The sequence below is a fragment of the Octodon degus genome, unplaced genomic scaffold (genome assembly GCF_000260255.1).
Source record: "Octodon degus isolate 3935 unplaced genomic scaffold, OctDeg1.0 scaffold00063, whole genome shotgun sequence".
Lineage (NCBI taxonomy): Eukaryota > Metazoa > Chordata > Mammalia > Rodentia > Octodontidae > Octodon > Octodon degus.
This window is the reverse complement of record NW_004524639.1, coordinates 1,650,560-1,660,156: the sequence shown is the minus strand read 5'-3', so window position 1 is coordinate 1,660,156 and position 9,597 is coordinate 1,650,560. Positions and strand designations below refer to the sequence as shown.

The 9,597-nt window shown below is 41.6% G+C and overlaps 1 protein-coding gene across 2 annotated transcripts in view; it reads left to right on the top strand.

The window, feature by feature from the left end:
• The first annotated feature begins 1,214 nt into the window (after positions 1 to 1,214).
• The window catches only part of Ccdc160 (coiled-coil domain containing 160), a 12,380-nt gene continuing 3,997 nt past the window's right edge, over positions 1,215 to 9,597 (top strand). The window contains exon 1 of one of the 2 annotated variants that reach the window (XM_023718866.1): positions 1,215 to 1,489. The gene's annotated coding sequence lies outside the window, so the exon portion shown is untranslated. Of the gene's footprint in view, positions 1,490 to 1,528; positions 1,648 to 9,597 lie in introns of those variants that run through there. The other variant, XM_023718867.1, reaches the window with a different exon arrangement.

Genomic DNA, 9,597 nt, shown 5'->3' with positions numbered 1-9,597 from the left:
GAACTCTCACATCATCCAAAACTAGAGGTAATGTTTAAGGTAAGTAAAACAAATGATAAACAAGAAACACTTTGGATGTTTAGTACCAAGGAAAGGTTTGTCAAGATTGCACAAACTGATTCTGACAGGGCCCATAATAAAACACAAGCAGGCTAACATTAGGGCTCTTCCTCTCTCCAACGTTTGTTGACTTTGGTTCTCTAAGAAGGAAAAGAGACTGACACTGAGGCCTCAGGGCACCCAGTGCAACTGTGCCAGCTCCCAAATGCCTGTTAGATCTGGCTCCCAAGAAGTTTAAACCATATCCTGGTATTGTCCTAGGCCACTCTTTTTTTAGGGCTTGATAAGTTAGATTGTCACTTCTTTAATGTGCTTAAACCTCTTTTTACTTGACATCCCAGAGCCAATATTTTCTTTCACTTTTATGCTTCACGAAAATACTAAGCCTCTCTACAAATCTCTTTTCTTACTATTTCAGATATCCCTTTTCAATCTGTTTCAGGTCAGACAGCCTTGACCAGGCCCTTTGTGCTGACTGAAGTGTATGGATTGGGCAAACAGGCTAATCAAAAGTCTGAAATCACGTATTTGTTCAACGAAGCACTGTGAAAGAAACCTACAATATAATAAAAAATGTGAACATGTCACCCAAGGAAATTGTGGAAGTTGCAAGGAAGCTTTGCAGCATGAAGGGAGTATTTGGGAAACCAGTAAAAGGAAACAGTTTTACACTCCCTTAGTGTAGAGCTTGTTGTCCCCAACAGGTTTTACACTCCAGTACCAACCAGAGTGGTTTGGAGAAATTCCTGAGTAATGAAGTTCATAATGAAGACTAGGGACTGACATAGAAATCCCATCACCCACTGAGGCACAGCTTGCAGACAGTGTTTTGTTAACAGAAGAAAACCCTTGTGTTGACCTGCATAGGGTATGAGGGTAGAAAGGTAGGGAATGTGTCCCACATTTTTAGGAACCCTGAACCAAAACTAGGTGACCTTCCAGAGCAAACCTCCAGAACTTCCTGTTACTAACAAGATGCCCCAGGATTAACCCCCCTGCTACTCCTTCTTCAACCTCCTATGTCATTGTCCAGGTGGCTTTATGACTCACATAGACCCCACTTGTGGGTGGGGATGGCTCACTGTCTTTGCCCCTTCCCTTCAGAGGACTCCCTGTTTCTTGCCAGCCAGAAACCACTGCGGTGCCGCCCCTCCGGGCATGCTCAGTGCTCTGGCCCGACTTTGACCACCCCCAGGCAGCAATCTACCAACCGAGTGAGCAAGTCCCCAGTGCCCGGGTCCCTTTAAAACTGGCTGGCCTGTTGCCAGGCAACAGTGCGGCCTGAGCTGGCGCTGCACTGCAGAGGCTCTGGCCAGAGCGGGCCAGTGGATCGCTGTGGCCAGCGCCTAAGGAGGGGCTGCCGCCTGTCGGTCGTGGCGGGCCTTTGGGAAGAGAGACAAGGATCCTCCGACCGCACCCACACTTCCAGGTAAGTCTGCAGAAGGGAACTCCTGGGCTACGCCGGGCTTCTCACTCTTCCCCTGACTGGGGGCTCAAGAGGACGGGGAGCTGAGACAGACCCCGGCTGCCCATTCCTTTTCTCTTTAGAGCCCCTCGTTCCAGCTGCGAGCTTTTCGAAGGAAGAGGGTAAGGGATTTGAGGAGGGGGGTAGGGGGCGGGTGAAGGAGTGGGTCAAACCTGGCCAGTCTCCCACCAGCAACAGGGTCAGGACCGGGGAGGTGGAACAGTCACCTGCGGTGGGGGCTCCGGCAGCGCCCCAACTCCGGCCACCTTTTCTCTGGTGGGAGTACTGACTGACAAAGAGTTTCAGTTAACCATTCACAGAGAAAACCCTTGAACTATGCATACAAAGATACAGCTTTATAGCAGGAATGTGACTCCCCTACTAAGACAGTCTCAGCCTTTGGAATTAAGGTGACTCTGTATCTTTTCTTCTAGTAAGAGTAACTTCAAATGACCAAAGATTGGGGTAGTAACTATGCAGGGGACCCAGTTTTCAGTGGTACGTTGCTTCTGTCTTACTTTCTGCCAAACAATAGAGAAGACAATTTGTCTGGGAAGTGAACATTTGGCCCATATGTTAGAACTCCGAACAATTAAGGCAAAATTCAGAATCACTTCCTTTTCAAATTATTTTTCAAATTAACTGCATGCTAAAGGGGGCCAAGACCTAGACTGAACTCTTTGCTGAAGTGCTCTTGACTTGCTCATGAATTACAGACATACTGCTGCCTCTGCCACTGGTGGCTCTTTTATCCAATAGATTTTAAAGTGAGGAGATTCTGGGTTTCAATAAAATGTCACCATGGTGCTTGGCCAACTTGACTTTTGCATTGCTCCAAGAAGGAAGACTTTGTGGATAATAGTTGGAAAAACACTAACTTAAAACTTAAAAGAAAAACACTACCTCTGAGTGTATAGCACATGAATAATAAGACAAAGACATTCTCATTGTGTCACTTGTGCCTTTAATGTACATCTCAGGCATAAACATGGGTTTGGGCATTCCAATTATATATATATATTTCCTTTTTGGGGGTGAACCAGGGATTGAACTCAGGCCCTTGAGCTTGCCAAGGAAGCGCTTTTTCCACTGAGCCATCTCCCTGGTCCCTATATTTTCTGATTATACTAATGGGTGGAATTTCTTTTTCCAGTTCAAGCTGGAAAAGTGCACCAACACTCAGTGTAAGATCTTGGGCATCACAAAGGGTAAATGTAGTAGTATTGGCTGGTGTCTTGTATCTCAGGGCAGCCCCTCACCTAGCATAAACATTCAAATTTGTAATCACAGTGTCAACCTGCATTGTCAGTGCACTGTTTAAGAAGACCTCATAAAAATGCAAAAGGAAAAGTTCTGCCCCCAAAGTTTACTTAAGCCAAATATATTTCCGGGGAAAAATAAAAAAACAAAATGCTTCATCAGCTAGAGAAGAAACTACCAATTTTTCCCCTTTGAAAACCTCAATTAAAATCAAAGTGTTATATGTTTTTCAGGAAGTACCTTAAGGATCATTCATACAACAAACTTCATGGAGGGCCATTATATGCCAAGTGATAGGGATGCAAAGACAAATAAGATGCCAGGTGGGAAAAATAGATGCCAGGTGATCACAACCTGGTGTGTGTATATATTGAAGGTCTGTAGGAAATGTTTTAAAAGCACAGGATAAAAACTCAGAGTGCAAAGTCATCCTTGCTTCCCTCAAAGCAATTGTAACATTTCAAACAAGTTTTCGGTGGCTCTGAAAACACGGAGGTTTAGAAATTTTTTGGTAAAGCTGTTGGTAAAAAATGCCACTATCTTATGTTATAGGGAAGACTAGCCCTTTACTGCTTAGATTGAACTAATTTCCCATTAGAAATCTGGGCATATCAACAACTAGAGGATGATAGTCATGGGGTACTTCTTCCCTGGGAATGCAGATTGAATCAATTTATAATTAGAGCCCAGTTTCCTTGTTTTAAAGTACCTACTTTTTGTGTGTTACTGGACTTTGACCCCAGGGCCTTGTATATGCTAAGCTTGTATAAACTCTGCTGCTGAGCTCCACCCTGTGACGAGAGCCTACAGGGTTTTTTCCAAACTGAATTTTTCTGAGATCTGCTGACTCAGTTGGGCAACTTAGAAGCACTAAGCTTTGGAGACAATTTGTTTGCTTAAATGCCTAATTTGTTAGAAAGAAGAGAAAGGAATAAAAAGCACAAAGAACCTCCTAAAAAAGAAAAAAAGCTCATTGTTTCGAAGGCCATAAAACTTGAGTCCATTTTAATTCTTTTCTCATAATCACCTGTGAAATCTCTTTCCTATTTTTGTACCTGAAGAATCTGAGTCTCTCAGAAGACTTAAGTGTAATAGTTCTAAAATGTGAAACTCAAGATATCTGACCTCTTCAGTCCTTTTTTCCCACCATAATCCATACACAATCCTTTGTCAAGAATTTCCTCAAAGTCTTTTCTTTCCCACAACTTTTCCCAGTAAAGCATATTTGACTTCAGAGAGTTCATCTGGGTCCTCGTCCTGGTATTGGATGATGTTGTGCAAGTGGGTGGGAGAGGGTGGAGCGGGGCTTCCTTTGTAGCAGATTTCTTTCCTATTTGGGCCAGTTTTTCTGAGGTCAAGAGAACTGAAAACATCCAAGAATAAAGGGAGCCAGTTGCTTGGGCAAAGAGAGGCCCTTTGTCTTCACCTTACTGCCCCCAGGCAGTGACTCAAAACCCAGCCTTTAGCTGAATGGCTGAGGGGAGTCACAGAAGTTTGCTCTTCGAGGATTGGAGCTCACCTTTTACAGCCACCATTCCCAGTTTACAAAAGTTTGGGAGCAAGGGCCCTTTTGAGGTGGGCAAAGGCCTCTGGCATTCTTGCAGAGCTGTTTCCATCTGCAAAACAATGACAGGGTTAGCTATATGCAAAGAGACAGCCCTGAAATTTAAAACCAAATCCTGAAGTAAATAGGATAAGGCAACAGAGAAAATCTATTTGACTTAGGGCAGCAGATTTCCTCAAAGTGTATAATTTAAAATAAAATAATTTAGAAAACAAAAAGCTAAATTTCACCATCACCTTAATATAAGCATATTCTGGAGCTTTCCACCTTCAAGTTGACAGTGAGGTGGTTCTATGGATTTCTTTTTTTCTTTCCTTCCTTCTTTTTGTATTTTTGAGACAGGGTCTTGCCCTGATGTTGAGGCTGACCTTGAGTTCACTTTGTAGTCTAGGCTGGTCTCAAACTTACAAGCCTGGTTAAAATAGTTTTTTCCCTTTTTTGGTGCCAAGAATTGAAGTTAGGACTTTATACTTGCCAGGCAGGCATTTATGCCACTGATCTATCTCCCTGGCCCTCTCCTTAATGATAAACAGTAGTGTATTATTTTTCTGGAGCTGTTTATAACATTTATGTTACATCATATTACATTTTAAATTCATTTTGTCAGTAGTTCCCAAATTGTTTTGTAGAACTCCTGGGCTGCAGTGATCCTCCTGTCTCAGCCTCATGAGTAACCAAATTATTTAAATAAATGTAGACCACTTCCATGGGATAAGAAATCTTTTAGTCCACAAAAAATATCCTACTAATTTGCCACAGCAAAGAAATCACTAATTTTTTGTTATTTTGTTTTTGCTACACAAGATTATATTGTTTTTCTCTCTGTATTCTGGCTTCTTTCTTTATGCTTTTTACTTCTCTTGGTCTCTTTTTTTACCCTCCCTTTCCATTATTCAGTGTGCAATGTAGAATTAGTTGGGTACTTATAATAACCAGTGTTCACAATTGCTCGGATAAAAGATCAGGCTCAACTTTCAATAATGGCTCCTGTTTTGATTTGACTACTGCCACAATGAATTACCTAGTTAAGTTTATTGAGAACAAAATGGCTGTTAGGCCAGAGTGGAGGAATGTCATTATTTCAAAGCATATTCCTTGTCCTTGCCAGAGAGTGCTAATGCCATACTTGTTCTGCATAAAAAACAAACAGTGAAATTGGCAAAGAGAAAATGCGGCTGGCAGCTTTTACCCCTAATCTGGGCTTTGCCATACTGTGAATAAATTTGGGAAGGTGCCCTTAAAAGCAATCTAGAGAGAGAGAGAGAGAGAGAGAGAGAGAGAGAGAGAGAGAAGAGAGCTGGAGCCAGGCAGCTCAAAGACCCCTTGACCCTGCCCTGTGTAAGCCATAGGAGGGAAATTCCAAAAGGCTTTTCAAATCTTTCTCTTCTGTCCTTTGAAATGTGACATGCACTTCTCCTTACCCCCCCCCCTCATTTTTCCACTCTCTTTTTGTGGCCCTTTAAAAGATACCTAAGCTCTTAGAATAGTGGGTTGTTTCCTTTCAGTTTGTGGGTTGAAACCTAGCAGTTTTAGAACAGGCCCTGACCTGGGAGATGGGATCTCAATTTTTTTCCACCGCAGGCTGTGTGGCCTTGGTCAAATCACTTGATTTCCTGAGCCTGAGTTAGAAAAGAGCTGGAGTCTTCCAACTTCTGTGAAAAGGACAGCCTCTGTAGGGTGTGCTAAAATAGGCTTTCCTTCTAGATGTCCAGGAAATGCTATGGAAACCATGAAGAAAGGCAGTGTGTGTGTGTGTGTGTGTGTGTGTGTGTGTGTGTGTGTGTCTGTGTCTGTGTCCAGGGATTTATAGGAAAGTTGGACATAAAAATCATATTTTCAATGAGTGAAATTATTAATGAAGAGAGTTTTCTATGATAACTCCTAAATATGCCTAAATATAACTCCTAATTAGACCTTTCAGGTGTTCATCACTACTGTCTTCAAGGACAATGTGAGGAGCCTCACCTTACTTGTTCCTGCGCTTACTGATCAACACTACCCATGTCTTTCATGAAGACTTAGGTAGTAGAAGGAATTATAATCTCTTTGTTATTGTTACCTGGTTCGGAGCATTTTAATCCTTTACAGAATAGGTAAAAATTTAACTGCTAAAAAATGTAACTGACAAATACTATTGCTCTCTTTTTTCTTCTCTGTTCCTTTATGATTACTCTTAATAATTTGTACTAATTTGCATTCATAATTCTAAAGCGTGAGGAAAACAGGATTATGGTAATCTCCTTTAAGAGCAGATAGATCATAAATGCCTCTGGTTTGTGACAAGTAGAATGTTCAAAGGCAGAAAAGTTATTTCAAGAGAAAGTACGGGACGCACCAATGAATGGTAAATACATACTCTGAATTTCATGCCTGACTTTGTCAATATGATCTGATTGACTAAACTTCTCTCTTTTTTAACTAAACCTTGATAAAGATTAGCTTATTCTTTTCAAACCAATTATTTTAATACCCTCATGGAACACTTACTTCCAAAGAGTTCATTTTAAGAATATGTGTGTCTTTCTCCTTCCTCAAAGTCAAGAAATGGCAGTAGCGATGAACACTTGGGATACTGAGTCCTTTCCTTCTGTTTGCTTTTTCATTGGAAGGAGTAGAGGAAGCACCTTTGGTGCCTATAGGTATGGTCTTAGTTACTCTTCTCTCCTCCTTTCATAGGTTTCATAGTTTAAAACAGCCTGAATTATGTAGTAAGGCCTTGGATCCTTATTTGCTCAAGAAAGAGTGTCAGTGCCTCTGTCTTCTCCAAACATCTCTCTACCCAAGGCGGCCTCAATCACAGATGCAGCCAGCCCAAGCTACAGGGTCTGGAGGAGAGGCTGGGGTGCTGCCGTGTCCAGGATGACTGGCTCCACACCTCAGAGAGGCTGCTGGCCTGCTGTGTGTGTGGGGGGGGAGGCGGAGCGCATGCTGCCAGTTTAATGGTTCGCGCCTCTCTGACCCCGCTCCTCAAGCACCGCCCTGGTCCTCTCATCCCGCCCCTCAAGCCACTGGCTGCTCCTCCAGCTGCCTCTGCCCCATCCATGACTTACATGAGGCTTTGGGGGGACAACTAGACACAAACCATAACAGGTACCATTTATTCTTTTTTTTAATAATTCATTTTTTCTTAAACATTTATTTATTGTGTGTGTGTGTGTGTGTGTGTGTGGCCAGCTCAGCCCACCTGGGGGCGGGGCTGGCTGGCATGTGGTGCTGGGGGATCGAACTGCGGTCTCTGTGCTTTGCCAAGCTTGTTCCAAGTAGGTGCTTTAGACCACTGAGCCATCTCACCAGCCCCACCATTTATTCTTTTTAATTTAATTTAATTAGTGCATGTTTGCAATTCACACAGTTTATAGTCATCCTGGCAAGTGGTTACGTGTACATATCACACCTTGGTTTTTTTCTAATTCCTTTCCCCTTCTCTCCTCCCCTTTGCCCCTTTTTTTCCTTTCTTCCTCTGGTTCCCCTCAGCATTTTTGTACTGTTCGGTATTATTGGTCTCAGCACATGCTATGACATACAATGTTTACATTGATTGGAGATACTAGGATCCTGTAAGAGGCACATTGTTAGTCCTCTCATTTCCCTGCCCCTCCTCTTCACCCTTTCCCTTGTTCTCTTATTCTGTCATTGCCTGTAGCAGCGAAAATCTGTGTAGACTTCTTGCTAAAAGAAAAAGACTGGTGAGGTAATATACCAAAGTATAGTAGGCTCAGGTCATGAGATTTTCAAAATGATTCCTTTTTTCCCTTTGCTGTTATTTTTTATATTTTCTGTATTCTCCAGAATTTCTATCAATAATCAAAAAAATGGGGCTGGGGAGATGGCTCAGTGGAATAATCGCTTCCCTAGCAAGCGCAAGGGTCTGAGTTCAATCCCCGGTTCCGCAAAAAATAAATAAATAAATAAATAATCAAAGAAAATATTACATAAAGTACAATATTTACCATGTCTCACTACCAGAAGAAAATTATACCTGTGTGCATAGGTAAAAGCAATACAAGCATACTTTAACTGTGTTCCACAGGGAAGCTACAAAAATATTACAGTAAGTTAATGTGCAGAAAGGGCACAACGATCCCATCCTTCCTCTCACTCTTTCAGGGTAATTGCAGTTATGCTCTTGGTGGCTTCAAACTCTTGCTAGCCCCTAGATATGTTGTTTGGATCCTTTCTATCTTCCTGCAGAAGTAGTTACTCATCAAAATTCCTATGCTTTTTTTCCCATAATTTTATTGAGAACCAAATAACAATGAGACAGTTTCAAATCCGATTAGTAGGACAGTTTCAATAAATAATACATTGCATATTGTTGTCTTAGTGGTTATTCATTGTACAAGATGCAGACATGATATCTTATTTAAAACACTATTAGAACAAATCTTTCTATTCATTGAATTAAGAGAATGTAGCTGTATATCTATCCTAACTATTTTGAATATATAGATACAAAACGGTTGGTCATTTGTATTCCCTTTTATTGTTTAGTTTTGTCATTTAAATATTATAGGTGTGTGAATTCAGCAAAATATTCCAAAATAGTCCAGTAGTCCATAATAGTAGTGGGTTTTCCATAAGACTGGCAATGTCAGAAGTTGTTGCCTTGAGCCTTTTATAGCACAGTATATTAATATGGCTTCACTTTTTATACTTCATTTTTTTACATTTCTGCTTGATGGTTAAGACCAAGATAAAGCAAGACCTATATAACAAGAAATGCAGCTTTTGTATCTGATAAGGTCAGTCAAATGCCCTCCGGACTTATCCTGAAACCCTGTACCAACAGTTTGTAGATCCTTTGTCAGTGTCAGCCATATGGATGAGTCATGGCCATTGCTTGACCAATTTGTTCTCTGTGAAAGGCTGAGAGAATGTTTTCTTTCCATGTGACTCTCCTTAGGCACACTCTACATCATTGTTCACTTTCCTCTGTGGCCCCATAATCTCATTGATAAGAAAATTTGGGGCACAACTGAGTTACATGATGTTATAGAATAGGTTCTCTTATGTCTTGAGTCTTCACTGACCTGGAAAGGGTAGGACCAGAGGCCAGGGAGATGGCTCAGTGGAATAAGTGCTTCCCTGGCAAGCACAAGGGCCTGAGTTCAATCACTGGTTCTGTCAAAAAAAAAAAAGAAAAGAAAAGAAAGGCTAGGGCTAAAATGTTGGCTGTCCTTGTAGCCCTCCTTTTTCTCTAATTTTTGGTCTGCAAATTTAGGTTGTTAACCCTCCAGAAGAGAAGCTT